Source organism: Lytechinus variegatus, chromosome 12 (genome assembly GCF_018143015.1).
Source record: "Lytechinus variegatus isolate NC3 chromosome 12, Lvar_3.0, whole genome shotgun sequence".
Lineage (NCBI taxonomy): Eukaryota > Metazoa > Echinodermata > Echinoidea > Temnopleuroida > Toxopneustidae > Lytechinus > Lytechinus variegatus.
Window position 1 is genome coordinate 33,550,635 of NC_054751.1, and position 23,235 is coordinate 33,573,869.

The window sequence follows — 23,235 nt, forward strand, 5'->3', positions numbered from 1 at the left end:
TTTAATATAAATATTATATTTTGTGATGAAATTTTGACCCAATGATAAAAAATGTAGATTTTATCATTTTCTTCTTTTACTCTTTTCCCCTTGGTTGTGAAATTTCTTTTTTTTTTTTGGGGGGGGAGGGGTGGGGGTAGCAGTGCAGTCTTTCCCCATTTATTGCTGAAGCATTTTACACCAAACTTTTGGGTCTTTTATTTGAATTTCCTACCTTTCTTCTCTTGCCCTCCCACTTGTGCAGCAATTTTTTGGAAGAAAATGATGGCATTAGTTTTCCTTCTGATAAAGAAGAAAAAAACGATCTTAATTCATTGTATTTGTGCAAGAATATTTAAACTTTAGATATAGATATTGTTTGGTCATACATTAGCTTGATAGTCACATAAGTTGATACAAGTACATTGAACTTTGTCGGCTGATGAAGATCCTCCCCTTACTGTGCATGGAGCACATGTTTGTCCCAAATAGTATTTTGATAACCTAAATTCATCATCCATCCATCATTCTGAATGAATAAATCATAATTGGTGCATGAGTAATGCACCTTTTTTTCTACTAGTTTGCATTTCTTCACATTTATGAGAGTTATGAAGCATTATGTATCAATCATAACATCTTGCCTCTAGGCTCAAGTGCGGGCTCAAGTGGAGCAGTTTTCTTCTTCTGGTACTGGGCTCACACCCTGTAGATGAGGAGCCAACTGGACAGGGAGCAGGTGTGCTATCTGTTTTGTTTTGCTTTGAGCATGTTTAAAGTATTTTTCTTTGGAGGATTAAGGATGTGATATCCAGGCATGACGAAAATCTCGCGTTTGAGAGCTGTATACCCCATTTTTCCTTATCATCAAATCTCTTCTCCCAGTAATACAAATCCTATTGCCCGCAAGCATAAAATTTAAGTATAGAAACACCTGTTTCTTGACCTCAGTCCGAAGATAATTCGCCCCAGCATCTACGGTCACAGCAGGGGGCCACACACGATGGATTGCAATGTGTTCCGGCGAGCGCATGGAGTTCCATGTATACACGCGTTGATAGAAAGTTTTTCTTCCTTTCTTTCTTTCTTTCTTTCTTTCTTTCTTTCTTTCTTTCTTTCTTTCTTTCTTTCTTTCTTTCTTTTTCTTTCTTTCTTTCTTTCTTTCTTTCTTTCTTTCTTTCTTTCTTTCTTTCCTTCCTTCCTTCCTTCCTTCCTTCCTTCCTTCCTTCTTTTTTTCTTTCTTTCTTTCTTTCTCTCTCTCTCTCTTCCTTCCTTCCTTCCTTCCTTCCTTTCTTTCTTTCTTTCTTTCTTTCTTTCTCTCTCTCTCTTCCTTCCTTCCTTCCTTTCTTTCTTTCCTTCCTTCCTTCCTTCCTTCCTTCCTTCCTTCCTTCCTTCCTTCCTTCCTTCCTTCCTTCCTTTCTTTCTTTCTTTCCTTCTTTCTCTCTGTCTGGCTGTCTAATTTTTTTCTTTCTAGACTTATTTTTCTTCATCCACCCCCTTTCTACACCTCTAAAGAACGTGCATTTGCCAATCATATCTGTAGTGAGGCCTATAAATGTCCTTTTCTCAAAGTTGAGGTGTAGGCCTATACATAGATAATACGTTTGCGATTAAAAAAATAGTTACAGGCATAGTTTGTATTTAAATTATGAATAAGACTTTGGGGTAAAAAAAAATAATGATTTCATATTTTTGTGCATATCAGCAGCATGATTATTATACTTTGTATGTTGGTATGCCATTACTTCTATCTTTCGAACGTTAAGACTGTATCATTGCGCGAGTGAACCCATTTTCTTGCTGGACGGACAGAAACTATGCATGCATCGCGGTCCTTGCATGCTAAGCATACCGTAATTTTTATTCGCTTACTTTCCTTATTTCAAGGTCGATTTTCTTCGTTCGAAATTGAAAATGGACTAGTATTGGATGTCTGAATGTAATATGCCTTTGAAAACGTGATTAATATCGAATACAATAATTTCATTCCGAAGATCCTTCTACAGGCAGACAAGTCTTACGTAATAGCACAGCTGTTGTTTATCATTTCGTCCTTGGCTCAACGCTCATTTAGCTGGCCCGTGGTGGTGAAATCGAGACAAGGGGATTACCTGGCCAAGATGGGTTTATCGGGGTTGGAAAAGTTGTTTGAGATATCCCAAACACAAATCGGGGTATGAAACCGCAGTTTGCAGTCCGAAGTGAGGTTGAGAATCAAACGGGAAATTTTCGTAATGGATGGTTCTCGATATCAATGAGTACCAGTTTTTTGGTGATCTTTAGGATGAAGCTTTAGGGGAAGAAACATTTTCCATTGCTCTGACAGATCAGGGCCTGTGGCATAAAAGTTTATGGTAACTTTACCATCCAGTGGTAACTACCATGGCAACAATGCTCAACAACCAATCAAATTCAAGGATTCAGTGCAAGTAACCATTGGATGGCACAATTACCATAATAGTAACTTTTGTGCTATGGGGGCCCAGAGATGATCTTTTCTGTGTTATAAGAATTTAAGAACATTCTTATTTTCCTAATTTCAGAGTTACCAGGCGGAGAAATAGAACAGCCCATCGTCTGTCTCAGCATGTGATATGTTTAATGAGAATGCAACATATTGCCACACAGCTTCCATTTGTCCAGTTCAATTTGTATCAAACTCATTTACTGTGACATAGAAGTCAGTGTCCTTTTGACTTCAAAAAGCTGATTTTATTGTCAGATGCAGAAAGCGGCATCCCTACAATACCAATCTCGCATTGATCTCATAACATCTTCCACCAAGACCTTGGGCTATGTGCATGTACAACATTTACAAATTTTGTCAAACAAAAAAAAAATATTCAAGCTACAATGCCTGGAGGGAGTCCAATAAATAGAATTATAATAATAATCTAGCTATTGTCAAGAGGGGAGGATGTGATATGTGAATTACAATGAGTGTACAAGCATTGCATTAGCTCACCAGGGCCATGTGATTTGAGCCCTTTTTTTTGCTCAATCCGTTTCATATTTAGTGAGTAATGCATGTCCAAACAATAATTGTAAGGTTTCATGACATCCTCACTCCAAAGAATGAAGTGGGAACAAATGCCGTTCATCATACACATGTATGGTAGTGATTTCAGAGCCATCAACCTTGAAGAAACATGCTTGCTATCATCCTCAATCAGGTCCTCTAGATCAACTCTCAACCGTCTCCCACACTTCATCACAATATTATTCCTTAGCGCCTTCACCATGCCTGTCTTATTTCATCAGCGGTGGAAAAAACACCACTCCTCTCTGCTCTAGTTTTCTTCTTAAAGGAGGGAGTTAATATTGTTAGGTTGGTAGTGATTGATTTAGAGAGATCCCAGATTGTTATTGAATAAAATATTAGTGTAGTGTAAGTATAGCAGATTGTTGTATGTGCATATTTGCTCTGGTTGAGTCATTTATATTTTTTTCTAGCAAGTTTTAAGAAATGAGTCTTTGAGTTAGTTTATGAATTGTTTCTGAGTAACTAAAGATAACTTGTCGAGATCTGGAGTTCTGCACTTTCTTGCACTGACGGAATATAGTATGGGTGGTGAAAGTTGGGTACCAAGTCCATTTCGCTTTGGTTGTGTTTTGTGACATTGGATGATGGGAAATTCATAACCAAGCTGTCACTTATGATTTGAAACATGTTGCTAAGTCTTAGACATGTAACATTGAAGTGTGGTTGTGGGGAGCTCTGGGTAGGATATGTTTTTATTAACTTCTCCTTTAAAGGCCTCCGCAGACCTTACTGACTAGTCCACGATCCGATTTTGGGACAAAATCACAATTTGCTCATCTTTTTATTTGAGGTTCAAATTAACTGTAGAATGCTAATATAACAATTTCCGATGATTGTAGAGCTTTATTTTGGAGTGAAGGATTGAAGTGTGGTTGTGGGGAGCTCTGGATAGGATATGTTTTTATTAACTTCTCCTTTAAAGGCCTCCGCAGACCTTACTGACTAGTCCACGATCTAATGGGACAAAATCTCATTTTGCTCATCTTTCTATATGAGGTTCAAATTAACTGTAGAATGCTAATATAACAAATTCTGATGATTGTAGAGCTTTATTTTGGAGTGAAGGATTGAAGTGTGGTTGTGGGGAGCTCTGGATAGGATATGTTTTTATTAACTTCTCCTTTAAAGGCCTCCGCAGACCTTACTGACTAGTCCACGATCCGATTTTGGGACAAAATCACAATTTGCTCATCTTTTTATTTGAGGTTCAAATTAACTGTAGAATGCTAATATAACAATTTCCGATGATTGTAGAGCTTTATTTTGGAGTGAAGGCTGAATTGGTTTCAAATTGAAACCAATGGTATGATTGCTATGACGTCGTTACAACCAAATATTTAATCTTTTATTCTAAGAAGGATGGTACATGTAGCATGGTCACGGATTTGAAGAAAATCATTCATAGAATTATTTAGAACTGTACACTGTAGGCCTACGTTCCATGTCTCAATATATCCACATACGATTTTATTACATTTCATTTTAAAATCAGGTCGCAAACTAACGTAAGGTGCGTGGTGGCCTTAAGAATTACTGTATACCAGCAAACTTAGCCAGATGTTGTCTCAGTATGGGTGCTTTTTAATAGAAATAGCTACGTATAAGTCTTGGCAGTGGAATTTATCATTTAGTGTGCATATCATTTGACACACAGGTCTGCATTCATTCCTATACTGGAGCTGATTTTTGGAAATATTTGTCTTGAGTTGTCTTTATTTCACTTGGATTGGAATTACAATTATGGATCTATTATGTGAGTACATTGAGGTATTAGAGTTCCAGTGGACCACTTATATTGTCATTGCTGGAATTATCAAGAAGATAATCCATTGCATTTTGACTTAAATGAGGCATGTTTCTTGTTAAGTGAAGGGAATTGTTTATCATCCAGATGCTTCTAAAAGTATCCACTACATTTCCATCATAAAGAAATGGTTTTGAAGCATTGCTGCTGCTGGGTTTTCCCCCTTGAGATTATATAGATAAGATGATCAGCATTATAAAGTGTATTTTAATGAGATAATTTATAGCTGGTGTGGAATGAAGTGATGCCACATCTTTATTTTGAAGTTTCAAAGCATTTTTTGTTGCATTATCATACTTTGATTAGCTCCCCTTTCCCCCTTTTTATTTCATCAACTGGTTTTGTTTAATGTTTCCTTATTCTTCATCCCTTTCTCCTGTTTCTTGTGGAAGAGCTGTGGTGTAGTGGTGCTGACTCTCGCCTTGTAAACAGAATGTCGTGTGTTTGAATCCCACCGTGGTCTAGCGTCCATTGGCAAGGCATTAATCCACACTTTGCCACTCTCGACCCAGGAGCTAAATGGGTACCCGGTAGGATGCGAAAGATATTGTATGCTTGAATTTGCCAGCGCCATAATGAGGCTGCGATGAATGCAAGGAATGCTCCCCAGGGAGTGGAAATTATGCACTTTTTGTGCAGGATTGAAATGAATCCAATGACCGGAGTAATAATATGCTGTAACGCGCTTTGAGCCATTCTGGGAAAAGCACTATATAAAAATTGGCTATTATTATCATTTCTTTTTTCCACATCTCATATGATTGTACATTATTTTCTCCATTCTCCTTTTGCATATTATGCATATTTATCTCTCACCCTCCCTGTTTTACTCACCTTTCTGACTCGGCTGTCTATCGGTTATTTTCTTCTCTCTCCCCCTCTCCTCCATCTGTCTTTTTTTTCTCTCTCTCTCTCACTCCCCTTCATTTTTCTGTCTGTCTCACTACTCATCTCCATATATTTCTCTCTCTTTAGCCTTTCTCTTCCTCTCTCTCCCCCATAGTCTCTCTGATTAATTAATGGGACTATGATTTGACCTTTCCGGATGAAAGTGCACATGGCTAGTTAGAGGCAGGTTAATTGCACAATTCATGATATCCTACTGTCTACTAAATGTCACTGACATCTTGCCTGCATGCCGAGGTGAAATGCAGTGAGTTCAACTAGACCTCGGCTACGTTGCAATGCAAGTGGGGTGTAAAATGCTTATGCATGGTATAAGAAAGTAATGTAGAATATCCCCTGATAGGCAGGAATAGAGGAGATTGGAAAAGGGTATTATTATACAGCATGAAGATAGCGTTGCTGTTGTTGGTTGGTTTTTAACGGCGCTCTCATTAAAAAGAGAATATATGTGCCAATCAAAATTATTTTATCATATCAATATGATGTTATTTTTCTTATTTTTAGTAGATAAGGCCTTCTATTTTAGGAGAAATTTGATATTAATAAGTGTATAATCCCATCTTTCTTATATCCTTCTAGTGAAGCATTTATCTATATTTGCCACTCATCACCCAGGTCTATTAAATGGATAACAAGCAGGAATAATTTTTTTGAAAGTGTGCACCTGCTCAAGGGAGCTGTACTAAGTCCTGATGGAGAAAATGAAGTGGTCAGAAACATTTGTATTTAGTGCTACTTTACTATTTGCACGCTAGATCGATCTTGGGGTTTATAATGACAATTGTTTCCACTTTTTTTCTTTAATTCAAGATTTCCTTATTACACAATTGATTCTAAGATTATTATACTGTATAGATGTTATCCAAGAACTCTTGTAATTTATACGCTTCTGTAATATGTATGTAAAGGAGAAAACTAATTATTACAATTCGTCGCACGCACCACGAACCGTCCTCTCTGCGAAATAGATACAGTGTGCTATCGCGCCTCGCGATTTCACCACAAACCGTCCGCTCTGTTACGATGCCCACTGTAGCGTAAATAATTCACTTCAAGAAAATATAAAGATACGGGATGAAACTTTGGAATCTGAACTATCGAACGAAGACGCCAGTAAATAATTTGCTCTTCTTGTAGGTGCACTTATTGCTAGTTTTAGAAGAGTTTTTCTTTAAAGGCGTTTTCTGGCAAAATAACTTTTGCATCGAAGTTTGCAGAGAGGACGGTTCGTGGTGCGTGCGACGAATTGTTCAATTCAATTGTACGAATGTGCAAAATTGCAACATCAGCACGCAAAGGGTTAATGGTTGCATATCATTATCATTATTTGAATATGATAAGAAAGAATGATATGTAACGCCTTGTAGCATACTAACAGGATAAGAGTGCATGTATGTGTGTTAGAGAGAGGGTGGAAGTCAGGGAAGGGGGGGGGAGGAGGAGGATAAGAGAGAGAGAGAGAGATCATGTATGGCTGATAGATAATATCTTCTTGATTGATGAGCATGCAATTCAGGATATGATTTATGATGGCACAACAGAGAGAGCTATAAATATACATAACACAAACAGAGGATGAGAGCATAGCCGCTATTAAGAGATATCATAACAACACATTGTCATCAAGGTCATAAATAGAAGCTGGATTGGTGCAAGCAAAGATTAGATGAGATAAAGTACAACTACTTACTTCAAAGAGTGTGTTGGAAACAGTTGTACGCAAATGTACCCATGGTTAGCCCGTCTGTACCAGCCCAAGTTTTCAAATTAGTGCACTATTTCTGATCCGGCAAATTATCCCTATCTGAACCATCTTGAGATTATTTGTAATTTGTAATCATCGGGATAGTTTGCTGGACTAATCTTGAGATTGCAATCCTAAGTCAACTTAGGATTATTTGCAAAATAATGCGCTATTTACAAATTATCCAGATATACACACATCCACAACATAAATTTAGTAGAATCGGTGCACTGGTCCCAAGATATGACCACATGAATACCTAATTAGACATATTTAAGTCAATAAATTGGTCTGATTCTAATCACTAATTTTGTAAATCTGTCTATTGTCAGTAAAAAATACAAAAACAAAGGATCTTATGAATATCAAGAAGAAATTCAAACTAATCTTTTGAAGATATGAAGTTACTTTAATTTCAACAAATACAAGTTCTGATTCAATAAACTACAGGGAAAAGGGTAATTCATCCATATATGGTTTGGATGTCACTACACCTGCTGGTTATATTATTGATTCATCTGTAAACCAGTTTATTTTTTCATTTGAAATAGTAGTTAAAGATATTGTTTTGTGGTTGATCCAGATCAACATTCTTTGTTATGTACATGTTAAATTGCAAAATACATCTACTCGCAAAATACATCTACAAGTGTTTTTATATCCCTTCCACGCAACAGTAGTTTTAGAATATAAACATTCTCAATTAAAGAAACTGGATTTTTAGAGATTTATACTATTGTAGTTATTAGGAACAACTTAAGAGAAGCTGTAAATCATAAGGATATTGTATAAATTTAATGAATATGATGATGTTTTGTTTTGTGCATTATTTTTCCATCTTGAACCTGAAATACTTTCATCCCCCACATCATGGCATTTGGATTGATGACCAAATTATTACTCTGTGATATAGGTATTGATCTATGATACTCTTAATACTCTTATGTCATAGGTTTTATTTTGGTTGAATATTGCTGGTATGTAAATACAGTGAAGCCTTGAATATTTCTTATTGAAATATTCCTACATTCAGTTTATTGTAAATGATCCGAACAATCAGCCTTATGTATTATAGTGACAGCCCGTCAAGACATTGCACAAACATTCAGAGAAACATGAATGCTGTTGATGCTATTCTTGGATGATCTTTTTTTGTTTTTGATGGATGAATAGCCAAGGATGAGGTTTTTTTTGTCTTTATAAGGATTTGTCAAAAGTATATTAAGCATGAGATGTACTACCCCTGACTTGGTGTACATATATCTGTATTTCTTTATCCCTAGCATCAATTTCTGTAAAAAAATGAAATCTTACTCACTGGAAAAACATACTTTACATTTGGCTTAATTCATTCATTTAATGGTTTATTCAATAGACATGTATCGCAGTAAAAACTGAATTGCACATGCTTTACAGGGTATCAATTAAAATACATGGTAACAAATACAGAGATGATTAAATATATTCACATACATTTGCACAGTAAATTATTGATAAAGATGATTGAATAACAGGAGAATTCATATGATAGATTGATAAAATCAGTCAGAATAAAACTTTTAAAAGCACAATAAGTCACTGGTAATTAAAAATATTTCACTATTTCTAAGCATGTATATATATATCAAACATTTGAGGAATTTTCAAATTATTTCAGTTATGATTTGTAGTATTTGTTAAGCACACATACAAGATTAGGGAGGGCACTGTTTTTAAATCTGTTTGTCTTGTATTTGAATTCTGTATATTTATTTGCATTTCGAAGAAAATTATTACTTCTTTGAGGAGCTAACCAAGACTGACACAAGTTATTTTTTCGAAACAAATAGCAAAATCTTGAGTAAGTTTTAATGCTTTAATGGTAGGCCTACAATACTAGAGCACAAGCTAATAAGCTATTTTTACTGTTGAAGTGAGCTTTGTTTGGCTACATACAATATATCTGAGCTTTCTGCATGCCTACTGGCTGTCCTGATTCACAAGCAGAAAGTATCAATAGAGATTCTCATTTTTCAGAGTTTTATCTAAAATAAGAAAATTGGAAACTCACAAAATAGTAATTTCAGATACTGTGTCTGGAAAGTTTCTGAAATCAACTTCTCATCACAATCTTATCAGTCTTGAAGGAAAAAGACCTTGCCCTTCTTGAAAAAAAATTGTCCTCTAAATTGCCTCAATCTTGTTTGTCCAATCAGTCACCCATTAGGGTACTATAAGATGAACACCTCTTGAGATAATTTTGGTCTCGGAGGCTGTTAGGAAAAATCTTTAGACCGTGACAGAATACTTTGCCAGTCATGCTATGGTAGGTTGTGCCATTAGATAAAAATAGGGGCAAGCTTTCCATCAGAGAGTTGAAACACTGTTACACATTTGTAAAATTCAAATGCATTTATTATTTTGATGGGAATTCTTCATAAGGGAAATATCCAATTAATTGATTGTGAAAACAGTTATGCACATCAGTTTTAGAATAATAATGATAATGATGATATATTAAGACCAATCCAAATGAATTGCACATTGTTGATAATAAAACAACGAATACAACAGGGATAGACAAATAGGCTAAAAGTATAGATTCATAAAAATTGTTTTTAAGCATAAAAAAATTCTTGTTTCAGTTGATTATTTTGCTATTCAATCTAATTCAATTCAATACGTATCTACTTTGATTTGGGGGTTAACTTGCTTTCAAAGCATAAAAATCAATAAGGAAGTACTGAAAAAAGAAAAATAATTTACGTAATTGATATATTATTGTACAAGAATGCACTGTGCAATTTTTGTCATGGTCAATGGAAGACTTGCAACTTGAATTGAAAGAAATATTTCATTTTATAACCGATTTGATTTCTTTCTATTCTAACTTTTGAGTACTTTGACATTTTTTATTGATATTCATTCAGTCAAACGAATGCAATCCAAATGCCAATGCGAAATAGCTACTCAGCAGAGCACATACATGCAACTAGAAAAACAACATTAGGCAACCACTACATACATTTGCCCGGGGCACAGAAAACCCCCTTAGCAACAGCATAGAGAAGTAGCTAGATAGAGTATACATCTTGGTTTGTCGTCCACCCTGAAATATTTGAGGTACCCCCCATCTTAGCATGTGAAGACCCGTTAGCTCTACCTTCGCCCCGTAGTGTGTCAACGACATTTGGAGAAGTTGGTAGCCTTATTAGATGTTAAAGCTACCTATGAATGCTATGTGACGAGTGAGGGGATGCTGCCATGCAACCTTATCTGTGGTTGAGTTTCCTTGAACTATATGAATGTCACGTTTGTTTACAGGCTGTAACAGTAGACATCTTGCCTTTGGATGTTGTAGCCATCGCTGTTAAGATTCGGGGGATGCGTGAATTTTACCGTCGCTGATAAAAATCAAAAGTTCTTAATATGTAGCCAATTTTGCATTTCAATATCTTAAGTTTGCTCAAACTTTAACTGGAGTTTTTCAGTTCATGCCTCAGGCCCTTGCTTGTAAGGTTAATGTCATTTTGATGTTCTGCAATATCTTTGTTTCATGAGTAAATATAAACTTTGAAATTTGGATATTTGATTATTTACGATCTTGCCAGTCTTTGAGCAACAAGTGAGATATGATGGTTGGATTTTCAGAGTAATTGCTTGCTTGCTGGTACTTTATATTATAGTTGATTTCTAAGGGGATCCACACTTTTCAAGCTTTGCTTTTTAGTGGATCCCCCTCATTTTCATTTCCATTTATGCTCAATAATATATTGTTTTTTTTTGTTTTATGAAATAAGGATGCTCGTCTGTAAAATTGTACTTGATTTGTATTACTTTATATTACTTTGTATTATGTTTTGAATGGAAATGGAATAAAGAATTGAATTGAAAAATTGAAATAGTTGCAATACATAAAGACACACATGCAAAGGTAATTCATCATCATGTCCAAAACACTGCTCTTGCTCTAGATTCATTACAAGAATTTTGTCAATGATTGGTTGTTAGAAATCTTGGATAAATGAATCCATTCTTAAAGCTTTACTTTTTAGGCATTGTATTGGTGATGTCTTCCTGGGGAGCGTTTCATCAACATTTTTGTGTGACAAGTTGTAAGGTCTGACAACTTTTGTTGATTATGATTGGCTGAGAGGCACTGTTACCATACTAACTGTTGGATAAAACAAGACTTGTTGGATAAAATGTCCAACTAGTCCTTTCATGAAATGCTCCCCAGATTTTAATGCTAAAAGTTTGATTCTAAATGCAAAACGAAGAAATTTCCTTTTCAAAGTGATGTTTATACTTTTAACTTGGAGAGCACATACTCCACTCAGTACTTAATTATTATTTTACATTTTCTTTTCTTATTTCTAGTAACTTATAATCATATGAAACAAATTGTAAACTGTATGGTATGTTGCTTTGTAATAGTCTCATTTCATTTTACTGAGACACATATTCTAATTTCCTGTTCCTTAATGATGCTGTATGGGAGTAATTACATTCTGTCTCTGAATGTACATCACATTCCTATTTTACATGCTTGATTTAACATTCAGGTATGCTTTGAATACCAATTACAACTGATAACTGCCTCTCGATTCATTTTATATTCATAGAATATCCCAGTAGCATAAATTTCCAGTTCTTCTTTCTGTCATTTCTCCTTGGCTGGGCACTCAGATTCAACTCTGCGAGTGACTGAAGATGATGATGTATTGTAGCGTAATAGCCAGGGACAGCACACTTGGTTGAGGATGCGTTTGTTGACAAACCTGGGTTAAAATGAAAAAATGTTGCCATGGTTACTCCACGCCATCAAACATAACTGATTGTCGAAGCAGACGCTGCATATCTTTTTACTTCATCTCAACCCGCTATGGCGTGGCGGGAGAATGTGACGTCACCTGTGTAATGACATTAGGCTTGACGACTTTGAAATGGCTCTGGGATTTCGTGTAAATAGACTTTGTATGGTGGCTTTGACGAGGCAAGATGAGTCTGTGAATAATGCCCCAAGGACAATTGAAGCAAGTACATTCCATTACTTTCACACTCTCCCCTATTTTCAAGGGTGTGGGGAGTGTTTGATCGTGTGCTCCATTATAATAGCGCAGTGTTGCCAATTTGAAGAATGTGGTTTTCATGTGTTGCTTCTTTGGATTTTTTTAATACAAAAATTATTTTCCCCCTTCTCTGCATTTCATACAAATAAAGAATTAAAAAAATATTGAGAGTGCATACTAACAAGCTAGATTCTACTTTTTTTGGAGGGCAAACAGTAGAATGGAAAACCCATGCAATGTCGATCAATGCTGATTTTATCTCACATTTCTACTTGCAAAAACAAATAATGCACTGAATTTTTATTTCAATAGTAGCTCATACTGATTAGGTAGAAATTTGAATGTCCTTTATTCTTTACTCAAGCATTATCTTTTGCATTTTTTTTAGGTGACACCCATTTCCTTATCATTTGTGATATTGTCTAAAGTGAGCATAGGCCTAATTGAATAGAATCAAGTTAAAAAAAACCCTATTTACTCTGAAAACACCAAAAACATTTTACTAGTAGTTATATTCGCACAAGGTATTGTTCTGCAAGCTAGGTTAGCTTTAACATGCAGCTTTGACATACATTTGGTAAAAGCATGACAGGTGAATGCAGATTGTTCAATATTTGTAGAATGTGATATGTTCCACTTATAACCACTCATTAAAATGTATGAGTGTGTTTTGAGTGAATTCAAGTTCTGTTTTACAGCACTCAATATCCCTTAGGCTACAGAGGTTCACACGAATGTTGTATTGATCTAGAAAATGGATAAGATTCTTAACCCACTAATTCTTGAGTGAAGTTATAAAACGTCCAGAGGAACTTGAATGCCTTGATTTAAAATGAATGAGCATTGCATATTGCACCGGAGAAATTGATTTTTGAAATTCATAGGCACATAGGGAAGACTAAAGATCATCACCAAAATCAATCACCTTGTGAAGTTCTTGTGCAGTTTTCAGCAGCCATGCAAAGTTCTTGTGCAGTTCTAAAAAAATTATTTTGAAGTTCCTTAGCAGTTCTTGTAAATTTCTTGGGCTTCTGTGTGACAGTCTTGTGATGATGTTCTATCATTGTTATGAGATTCATATGTAGTTCTTGTAAATTTCTTGGACATTTGTAAAATGTTGTTCTACACTTTGTGTAAAATTGTTAGGAAGTTCTGGTAAAGTTCAAGGACAGTTTGTGACAGTTTTAAGGTGGACTGTGTTCCATGTTTCTTGAAAAGTTGTTGTGAAATCATTTCAGAAGTTATCACTTTTATTAAAAATAAATTTTATTCCTAATAAATGTCATTGTATTGAAATATTCAGTGTATTTTTGATTGTTTCAAATTTGAAAGACTGCCCCCTTTTTCTTTGAGGTACCCAAAATCAAATTGTGGTTGAACACAAGAAAACCGTTTAATAAGGCTCGACTAGAAAACCTTGGCCTATGATTCAAATTGAATTGTGGCCGCATGCTGATCGATGCCATCCTTCTCACATTCTGCTACACGACTGTTTAACACGGCTGCAGTATACACAGATACTGCACTGGTTCATGGGTGTATGGTGGGTAGACGTCACATTCGAGCCTGGGTTCTGATGACGTCATAGACTTGGTTCAAGGAGGTTGCTTATGTTTTCGTGAAATATTCTGCACCCATGAAACCCCAGAGTACCCCAAGGTTCAGGCTTATCTTCAGTTTCAATTTACATACTGCGCGCTGCATCCTGTAATATAAGATGGGATGTAACTGAAAGAGGAAATATTGAATTCATGATTAATGAAATCTTTTGTCTGCATAAATGCATATGATTAATCTCCATTTGATGTGAGAACATAATATCAATTGAAAAAATGGCTGCTTCCCGCAAATCTGTCTACAAATCATTATCAATATTTTGTAATCCATCGCAGTTGTTAAACTTCGAAGAGAAACAACATTTCTACTTGTAAGACTTTCTATTAAAAAAAAAAGAATGGACCATGTGTTTAGTGTGTACTTGAGTCTTGAATTGTATGCTTGGTGCTTGGTTATTTGTAGCTCTGACGATCACTTATTTTCCGATACTCTGTACATTCTCTGACTTTAGGCTATCTGTGATACTCAGCTAGTACTTCACACATAAAAAAAACTTCATCGTTCATCATTTTTGAAATGCAAACATTTCATTCAACAAGTTTACATACACCATACCATATTGAATCAGTTGTATCTTTCCAGTCTCGAATGCAATCATTTATTCAACCAGTGTCCCCCTTCTACAAACTTATGTGAGAGACCAATAGTAGTGAGGTGTGATGTAGAGAAGGTCTACTGCAAGACTTGTCAAATGATATAACACAGTGTCAAAGCATTTGTGAGCAGGTACCTATATCTTTCTATATTGAGTTGATGGTGTGAAAAGCATGTTCACACTGTATTCTTTTATCCAGAGTGACCATCAAATATCTGTAACTGATGTTGTTACCCCCCCCCTCTAAAAAAGATACTGGCGGCGATAATGTTGAGCTCTGTATGAATAAGAAATTGCCCACTTTCCCTAAAACTTTCTTGTGTGTGTATACACTGCAAAAACTTTGGTGTTGATTTAACACCAGACCGGTATCTATATATGTCCACACCAGAAAAGTGTTAAAATACACCGGTTTCATTTTGGTCTAACAATCTGTTTGATTCCAAACTGGTGTTGTTTCAATACTTCTCTGGTGTGGACATATAGAGATTCTGGGCTGGTGTTAAATCAACACTGGAGTTTTTGCAGTGTACCTGAAAGGAATGTTCAGGCTAATATACACATTTCATTAAATTGAATGTAGATTAAAACCGTAATAATTCAATCACATATTTCAAGATCCATTTGATCCAGAATGATATGTATCATCTCGTCGCACGCACCACGAACCGTCCTCGTGGAATAGATACAGTGCGCTATCGCGCCTTGCGATTTCACCATGAACCGTCTGTTACGATGCCCACTTTGGCGTAAATAATTCACTTCAAGAGAATATAAAGTGAAATAAAAAAAAGTAAATAATTCACTTCAAGAGAATATAAAGATACGGGATGAAACTTGGGAACCTAAATTATCGAACCAAGACACCGGCAAATAATTTGCTTTTCTTGTAGGTGCACTTATTGCTAGTTTTAAAAAAGCTTTTCTTTAAATGTGTTTTCTGCGAAACTAACTTTCGTGCGACGATCTTTTTGTTTATTCATGTATTTGTCGGATGTTTTGAAAATAGGTGGAATGCAAATAAAAGTATATTAAGTCTTTCCATTCACATTCATGAATGTTCCTTTGATTCAGAACTCACAGTGAGGTTTAATTGAACTCACTTCCTCCACGGCCTCATCTATTTTAACAAGTTTGATCTTTTGATAGCTCCCTTAATGCATATTGCTCTCGATACACATATGGGGTGATGGAGAGGTATTCCATTAAGAGGTCTTTATGAGCAGTTTTCTTTTCACTGTTTCATCATCTTTAGTAGATCATGACACCATTTCTCTCTCGCTGTCACAGTCTTATTTGTCCTTCCCCTTCCATTTATCCCTACCCTACCACCTCTCTCTCTTTCTTCACCTCTTTTTCCATATCTTTCCCCTGCTCTCTCCCCCAACTACACCATGACAGTTTTCCTTTCTTTTCTATTTAACTCTTAGCTCTTTATGCGCCTTGAGCACTCTACAGAGTGGATTTGGCGCTTTACAAGTCTCATTATTATTATTATTATTATTTTCTCTTTCTCATTTCTGTCTCGGTCTTTGCATGTCTTCTTTTCCCCTTTTCCTCCATCTCTCTTATTCTATCCCCTATTTGTCTTTCCCTCTACACTTTTCTCCAACTCTCTCCCTCTCTTTCTCTTCTCTTCCCCTCTCTTTCCCTTCAATTCTCCTCTCTTTCCCTTCTCTCGCTCTCGTTCCCTCTCTCTTTTCCTATCCAACCTCTTTTCCCCTCCTAAGTAGATCATGACAATTGTCTTTTTTTCAACCCTTCTTAAGTAACTGTCTCTGTCTTTGCATGTCTTCTGTATTATTCTTCCATCTCTCCTATATCTTATCCCCTAACACCAGTCTTTCCCTCTTTAATTTCCATCCTTTCTCTCTCCCACTCCCCCCCCCTCTAACCAACTCTTCCCCTTGCCCTCTCCCCTCCCCCCATTCCTTATTCTTCATCATTTCCAACAAGATAATCTTTTTTTTTCATAGATTAACTTGTTAGATTACTTTTTTATTCATTTGAAAATATTTTTAAAAATGAAATATCCTATGTGTGCCTTTTAACTTTAATCCTTTGTTCTTCAAGCACAGTTTTTACCATTTTCTGTTGAACATGCCCCTCACTCATACTTTCACATAGAGCACTAATTGGACATGACATTCATCTTTATTGCCTGTAATGTATTCATGTAGTACCGTACCAGCAGGAATCTCAATTAATGAATTTTAAAAGGGTACTGCGTGGATGCCACCTTGTTATCAGACAATGTACCTGTATATTGCATGCACCTAATTCATTAGCTGCCCTTGACAGTCCACAATAAGCCTAATTTCAATACCATATGAATCTTAGTAATTGGTAATGATGTGTGGGAGAGAAAGAGCGAGAGATAGAGATAGAGATAGAGAAGAGTAGAGAAGAGAAAATATAAAAGAGAAGAGAGATCTGATTCTCTAGTCATGTCAACAAACATGGTAGTTGCATTAATTTGGAAGTTTTCATTGTAGTTTAACTTAATGTTATTTCAACAATCAGAGACTAGGTTGTAATTGATATGTTATTTTTTTAAATATTTTTCATTTAATGATATAGAAGAATTACATGTATTTAATAAAAGTCGTAAGCATCGTTTACTGCTAAAGCAAATGTCCTCCAATGATGTTTGCCTGGCTCATTTTGATATGTTTTCTAAAGAATAAAACGTTCTCTTAAAATATCAGTCATTCAAAGTATCAGTACACAATAAATGCAACCTTCCTACAGTGCTGCCTATTCTAGTAAAATATACAGTGCGTCCCACAAAAAACGAAACCAAGATTTATCGATGATTTATCATATCTTAATCACAAATACAATACAAAATGACCTACCATCGTAGAGCTTAGAATCTCCTCTTTCATCTGAAATTACTTAGATTGTTTCTCATTTATGCAGGAGTGAGCAAAAACAATTTGAAGAGGGGATACTAAAAATAAAGCCACGTTTAAAAAAAAATAGTTCAATATCTGCTCTTTAGTTTGATACTTCAGTTACAGAAAATGGTCAAGAAATTACAAAGTTCTGGTTATTTGAAATAAGGCTTGAATTTTAACAATTTCTTGAAATGAAGAGGTCCAGACTCACTGACAGTCCGTTTTGTTGACGATCAGCCATGCATTAAGTCTTTTGTTAACCGTGCGATAGCTTTTGTGGGAAACCGGTGAAAACATGTTTATTAAATGAAATTATGGAAATACAAGCATTGTTTCGAGGGAATAGAACTTTTTTACTTCTTGACCATTCTCTGTGATTAAGGTAGCAAATGAAAAAGCAGTCATATGATTTTCCTTTTTGAAATTCTGATACTGCCCGTCAAATGAGTTGTTGGTATCCTTTGTTCAAATTGTTTTTGCTCAGTCATGTGTGAATGAAAAATAATCTAAGTAATTTCAGATGAAAGAAGAGATTCTAAGCTTAACATTCGTAGGTAATTTGTCTATTGTATTGATGATTAAGTTATGCTAAATCATCGCTAAATCTTGGTTTCTTTTTTGTGGGATGCACTGTATATATACATGCCCTAGAGACAAAACGAGCTGTCACATTGTTGTGGAAAAGTGAATATTGTCAGCATTTTGATGGATCGATCCCATATCAAAACGTCAGGGTGTCAAATGCCACCGATGTCACAAGGGGGTGCTATTAATCATAGTAATGCTCTTTATTCTCTGCTCTGACCATCTCAGGGAAAATGAACTTTGATAATTGATATGTTTCTTCACAATAAGAAGGAGTGTGATAGGAGCGATAAATGTGCGTTTAACAGGTTGTTGTACCACTGTGGTAAACTGCCCATCCTTGTTAAAATGTTAGGCTTGCTACTTCTATTACTGCTGTGGTGAATTATGCTACTGTTGTCGATCTTGATGACAATGTGATGAGAAATATGATAATTGTATAGTGATAATAGAAATGCTAAGGATAATAAAAACAATAGCAAGCACAATGATAGTTATATTCACAAAACAATTTTTTACTTTGAAATTATAAAGTCTAACATGTATGCTAGCCCTGAATAGGAAACCAAGTTCAATCAACCAAGTTGAATTTATCACTGATTATTTATATTGCCAATTAAAAATTGTTACCAATATCTATCATTGTCTTAATAATAATTACTGATTGTTATCATAATGATATTAAAAATAATTATATGCAATTTAAATGCATTCTGTCTTGTATACAATTGACCAGAATATAAGGTATAAAGGTATTGCCAATTTGTTTAAAAGAATTTTTATTTTCTCAAGGAAAATTTATATTGAATTTATATTTGTCAATCAAAATATCCATGGCAAAGAGCTACTTTTGTTTTTATTATATCAATATTCAAAGAACATGAAAATAACTTTAAAGGGGAAAGGAAATGAGATTTTAGTTTGCCTGTAATAGGTTGAAGAGTTTAAATGTCTTTATATGGATTTGCTAAAAAAATGGTGAGTGTGAATATTTGAAATTTAATTTGAATGATTTCAATCTGTCAATTTACATATGGAAAACGGTGGTAAGGTAATCACGTTGTAGAAATATGTTTCAAAACTTATTGTTCAATAAAGATGCACACATACAATATAACTATGATACAGAGAAGTGTAAACCCCCTGAGGTTTCTTGTACATTATTCATCTAAGATAGGAAATGAATAATGCAAGGTTCTTGAAATATACTCACTTCACTTTGTAGGATGCAGTAGCCTAGCCTTGATTAATGGGTACAATAATAAGACTGGACAGTATAGGAATCATAGAAAAGGAGAGTTAATAATAGACTTTTATATCTTCCTGTTAGAAGGTGGATTACTTAATAAACTAGATATTGACCGTGTATCTGTTTAGGCAATTGAAGCGAGTGCTGTTTAGATTGATGCCGTGATGTAATGAATTCGGCACAGATATTTTGATTTTCCTATTTGTAAGTCAGTTCAGAGTGTCCTTCCTTATGAAATAGGGGAGAAATTTAAATGTTGTGAATCCCAAATGGCAAAAAAGATTACATTATCTCTATGGTAGTTGTCTTTATGGTAAATCATGATGGTTATTCATTTAAATTCCTTATTGATTAATGAATGCCGGTTATGGTTTTGCCAGAATTTCTATCAATAATTGTTCTAAGGGATTGGAAGTTGGGGTGGGGAGTAGGCTTTGCATATCATCTATATATTTAGAATGCCAAGTTTCACTAATGAAAATAAGAAATACCCCCTACCCCCTGTCAATCATGGGTCCTCTCCTGATTACAAGTGGCCAGTACAGAACATGAGCTTTTTCATGCAATAATTATGTTGTCCTCCCCTTATTTTATCAGAGTTCTATTAGTATGTTTGTCATACTCTGATTAGGAGTGTAAATCACATTTTTTAAAGTCTGTATTAATTTCGATTCATATCTTGTCTCTTCCCATTGCATCTTTTCCAATCCTTCTACCATCACTACCACCCCTTACAATCTTTTCCGTCTTTCACCGTACCCCTTCCCCCCCCCCTTTTATCATCTCCATACTGTCACTTCATCATCCCCCTCCCAATCTTCTCTCCCTGCCCTCTCCCCACGTCCTCTTCTTGTCCTCATCTCATCCCTCCCTTATCATCTACCCCTTCCCATCTTCTCTCCCGCTCTCTGTTTTGTTCTCTCTCCCCTCCCTCATCATCTACCCCTCTCCATCTCCCCCTCCTCTCCCTGCCTTCTCCCCACCCCCTTATTGTTCTCCATTCTCCCCATCCTCATCATCTACCCCTCCCCATCTTCTTCCCCTCCTCTCCCTGCCATCCCTGACCCCCTTGCTGTTCTCCATTCTCCCCATTCTCATCATCAACCCCTCCTCATCTTCTCCTTACCCTCTTATTGTCCTCCCCTTTCCCTCTCCCCATCATCCCCTCCCCGTCTCCTCCCCCTCTACCCTTCACGTTCCTCATTCTGTCCACCTGTCACCCTTCTCACCTTTCTATGTTTATCAATACTTGAAATCAGAATACATTTTTAATTCTTAACCACAAGTCCTTTACCACTCGAGATGGTCATAACCCCATTAAGCCATGGCCTATTGATTTTCCTCATCTACCTCATGCATTAATCTATACCCATGTTTATTTCAAACCACAGTACAGTACCATATGAATGAGTATATTGCAATATGCCATGCACTTGTGCAGTATGGTTTGTTTAACATTGTAGATCGAATCGGGGTACTAGTATCTTGCTGCTTGGTAAAGTCATAAGTTTCTTATTGATCCTAATTTCATGGTAAGTTTTATGTATTCTTTTTTCTTTCCTTGAATACTATAATAGATATGATATTGTTTGTCTATTATTACATTTCCTAATGTTCTAAAGAGAAATTCCAGTAGTTGCAGTAAACACTGATTTCATGAGAAAGTCTGTAAAACAAGGCTTAATTGTCAGTACATCATCGAGGATCTAGATCTGGTCCAGTTACATTAACTGAACTTTGTGAAATCTTGAAATCTACGCTGAAAAATGTTCACACTGAAGATCCCCAACACAGATAAGCGCACGTGGGACAATGTATAATTATTGCTTAGAGCGTCGGGCCCGACACCCTACCCGAATCCTGTGCTTATTTGCCGATTTCTCAGCAATTACACAATTTCTTCCAGAATCATTTGGCACATGCGTTTCATTTATACAAACAGACACTTTGGTGGTCATTTCATTGGATTCTGTACGAACTCATTTTGATATCGTTACCAAAACTAGCATTTACCTTTAAGTACTAGTACTATAGTTCATGTACCCTGCATTGCCATATAATATGCAAGTTTTTAAGGATTTATGAATAGATTTTTATTGTTTTACGATATGCAATCAGTAAGTATGATGTAATGATTATAAAAATTCAAATGAAAACAGTAATTAATGGTACATCCATTAGTTTAAATGTTCAAAACATCCAAGGCATATATAGTCAAGGAGAGTCTGTAACCAATTTTTTAAAGGAATTTGTAAACTTGTGAGGTATATTGTGCATTGATGTAATTTCAAGATAAATTGCATTTTCATTATTGTATATAAGAGTAAGAGTTGTGTCATTTTTCAATTTGAATCAAGGTGATATAAGAACAATACAGGACAGCTTCTGTATGCATACATGTACACTACTGCGCTAAAGCAGTCAAGAAATAATCCTACTTGGTACCAGTTCACCTGGGTCAAGTGCAGCAAAGTGTGGATAATTATCACGCTGAAGGAAACAAATGCGTGTAGTAGGATTTGAACCAGCAACCTTGTGATTGAATTGAAAGGCAAGAGTCAAAACCACTACACTGTGGAGCCTTTTCTTCAATGTCCATGCGAAATTCCACGCTTGAGCAAAGTTGGCTCAGTTGGTAGAGTGTCTGCCACGAACCAAAGATGGTTGGTGCGAGTCCACCCTGGGCGGATGACTGAAGCCAGTGCGTTATGTCTAAACGTCTCTCCCCTGTTTCATAGATGCAGGCTATGTTACACTGGAAAAACACTCTGTCCCTCAGGTAGGACGTTAAATTGAGGCCCCGTGTAGAGGAGAGTCACCACCTTTGCACGTTAAGAACCCACTGCACTATTCGTATAAGAGTAGGGGGAAACCACAGTGTAGTGGTCCACCTGCATTCCCCCCAATCAGTTATATTGTAAGGGAGAGACCTCAGTGCGGGTCACAGTTCTGCGTGCACGCTCTTTTAGGTGACCAAGATTGGCTGGCTCCTCCAAAAAGGGGCCTTTGAATGTCTGACAGATGTATGGCACGATATAAATGCTATGCACCATCATCATCATTCACGGATTCACATGAAAGTTATCATAGTTGATCACAATTTGTTGGGTACAAGCTCTTCATTCTGATTTCAAACTTGCTGAGCATGCCTGAGCAGTGCACTTAATAGACCTCTAGAACATATATACACATGGGTGGAGAGTGGCAAGAGATAAATATAGCTTTCTCAATGATGGTATAGTAGAATTGGAATTCATTCCTTGCACTCAGTGGTATCATCAAGTCTTTATAAGATAAGAGGTCAGATATTTGCACTGAAAGGAAATGGTCTGGTGACCAGGATCAAGTGGTCTAGTGGTTAGAGCATTTGCCTTATGATTGTAAGGTTTTAGGTTTGAATCCTTTATCTTCCATTGTCTCCTCTATGATAATAAGTCCCAAGAGTAATTTTTGCTGTCTATTAGTCCACTATGCCTGATTAACTTAAACGTACGCTAGGTGTTTCCTCTATATGTAATTGGTTATAAACCAGCTTGGCGATATACCAGCAAAAAACTATCCTGCCGAATAAACATTATTGCAGCACTTTGCATTTCTTGGTATTCCTGGAAGAATAACAGTTGTGATATGTTGATAATATTTTGAATACTCATCAGTGCTAATCTTTAACACTGATATTTTGAGGCAGTGGATACAATTTTTGTTTACAGTTTCTAAAGTTGGTTACAACATAATATCTTCAACCAATGATAAAACATTGTA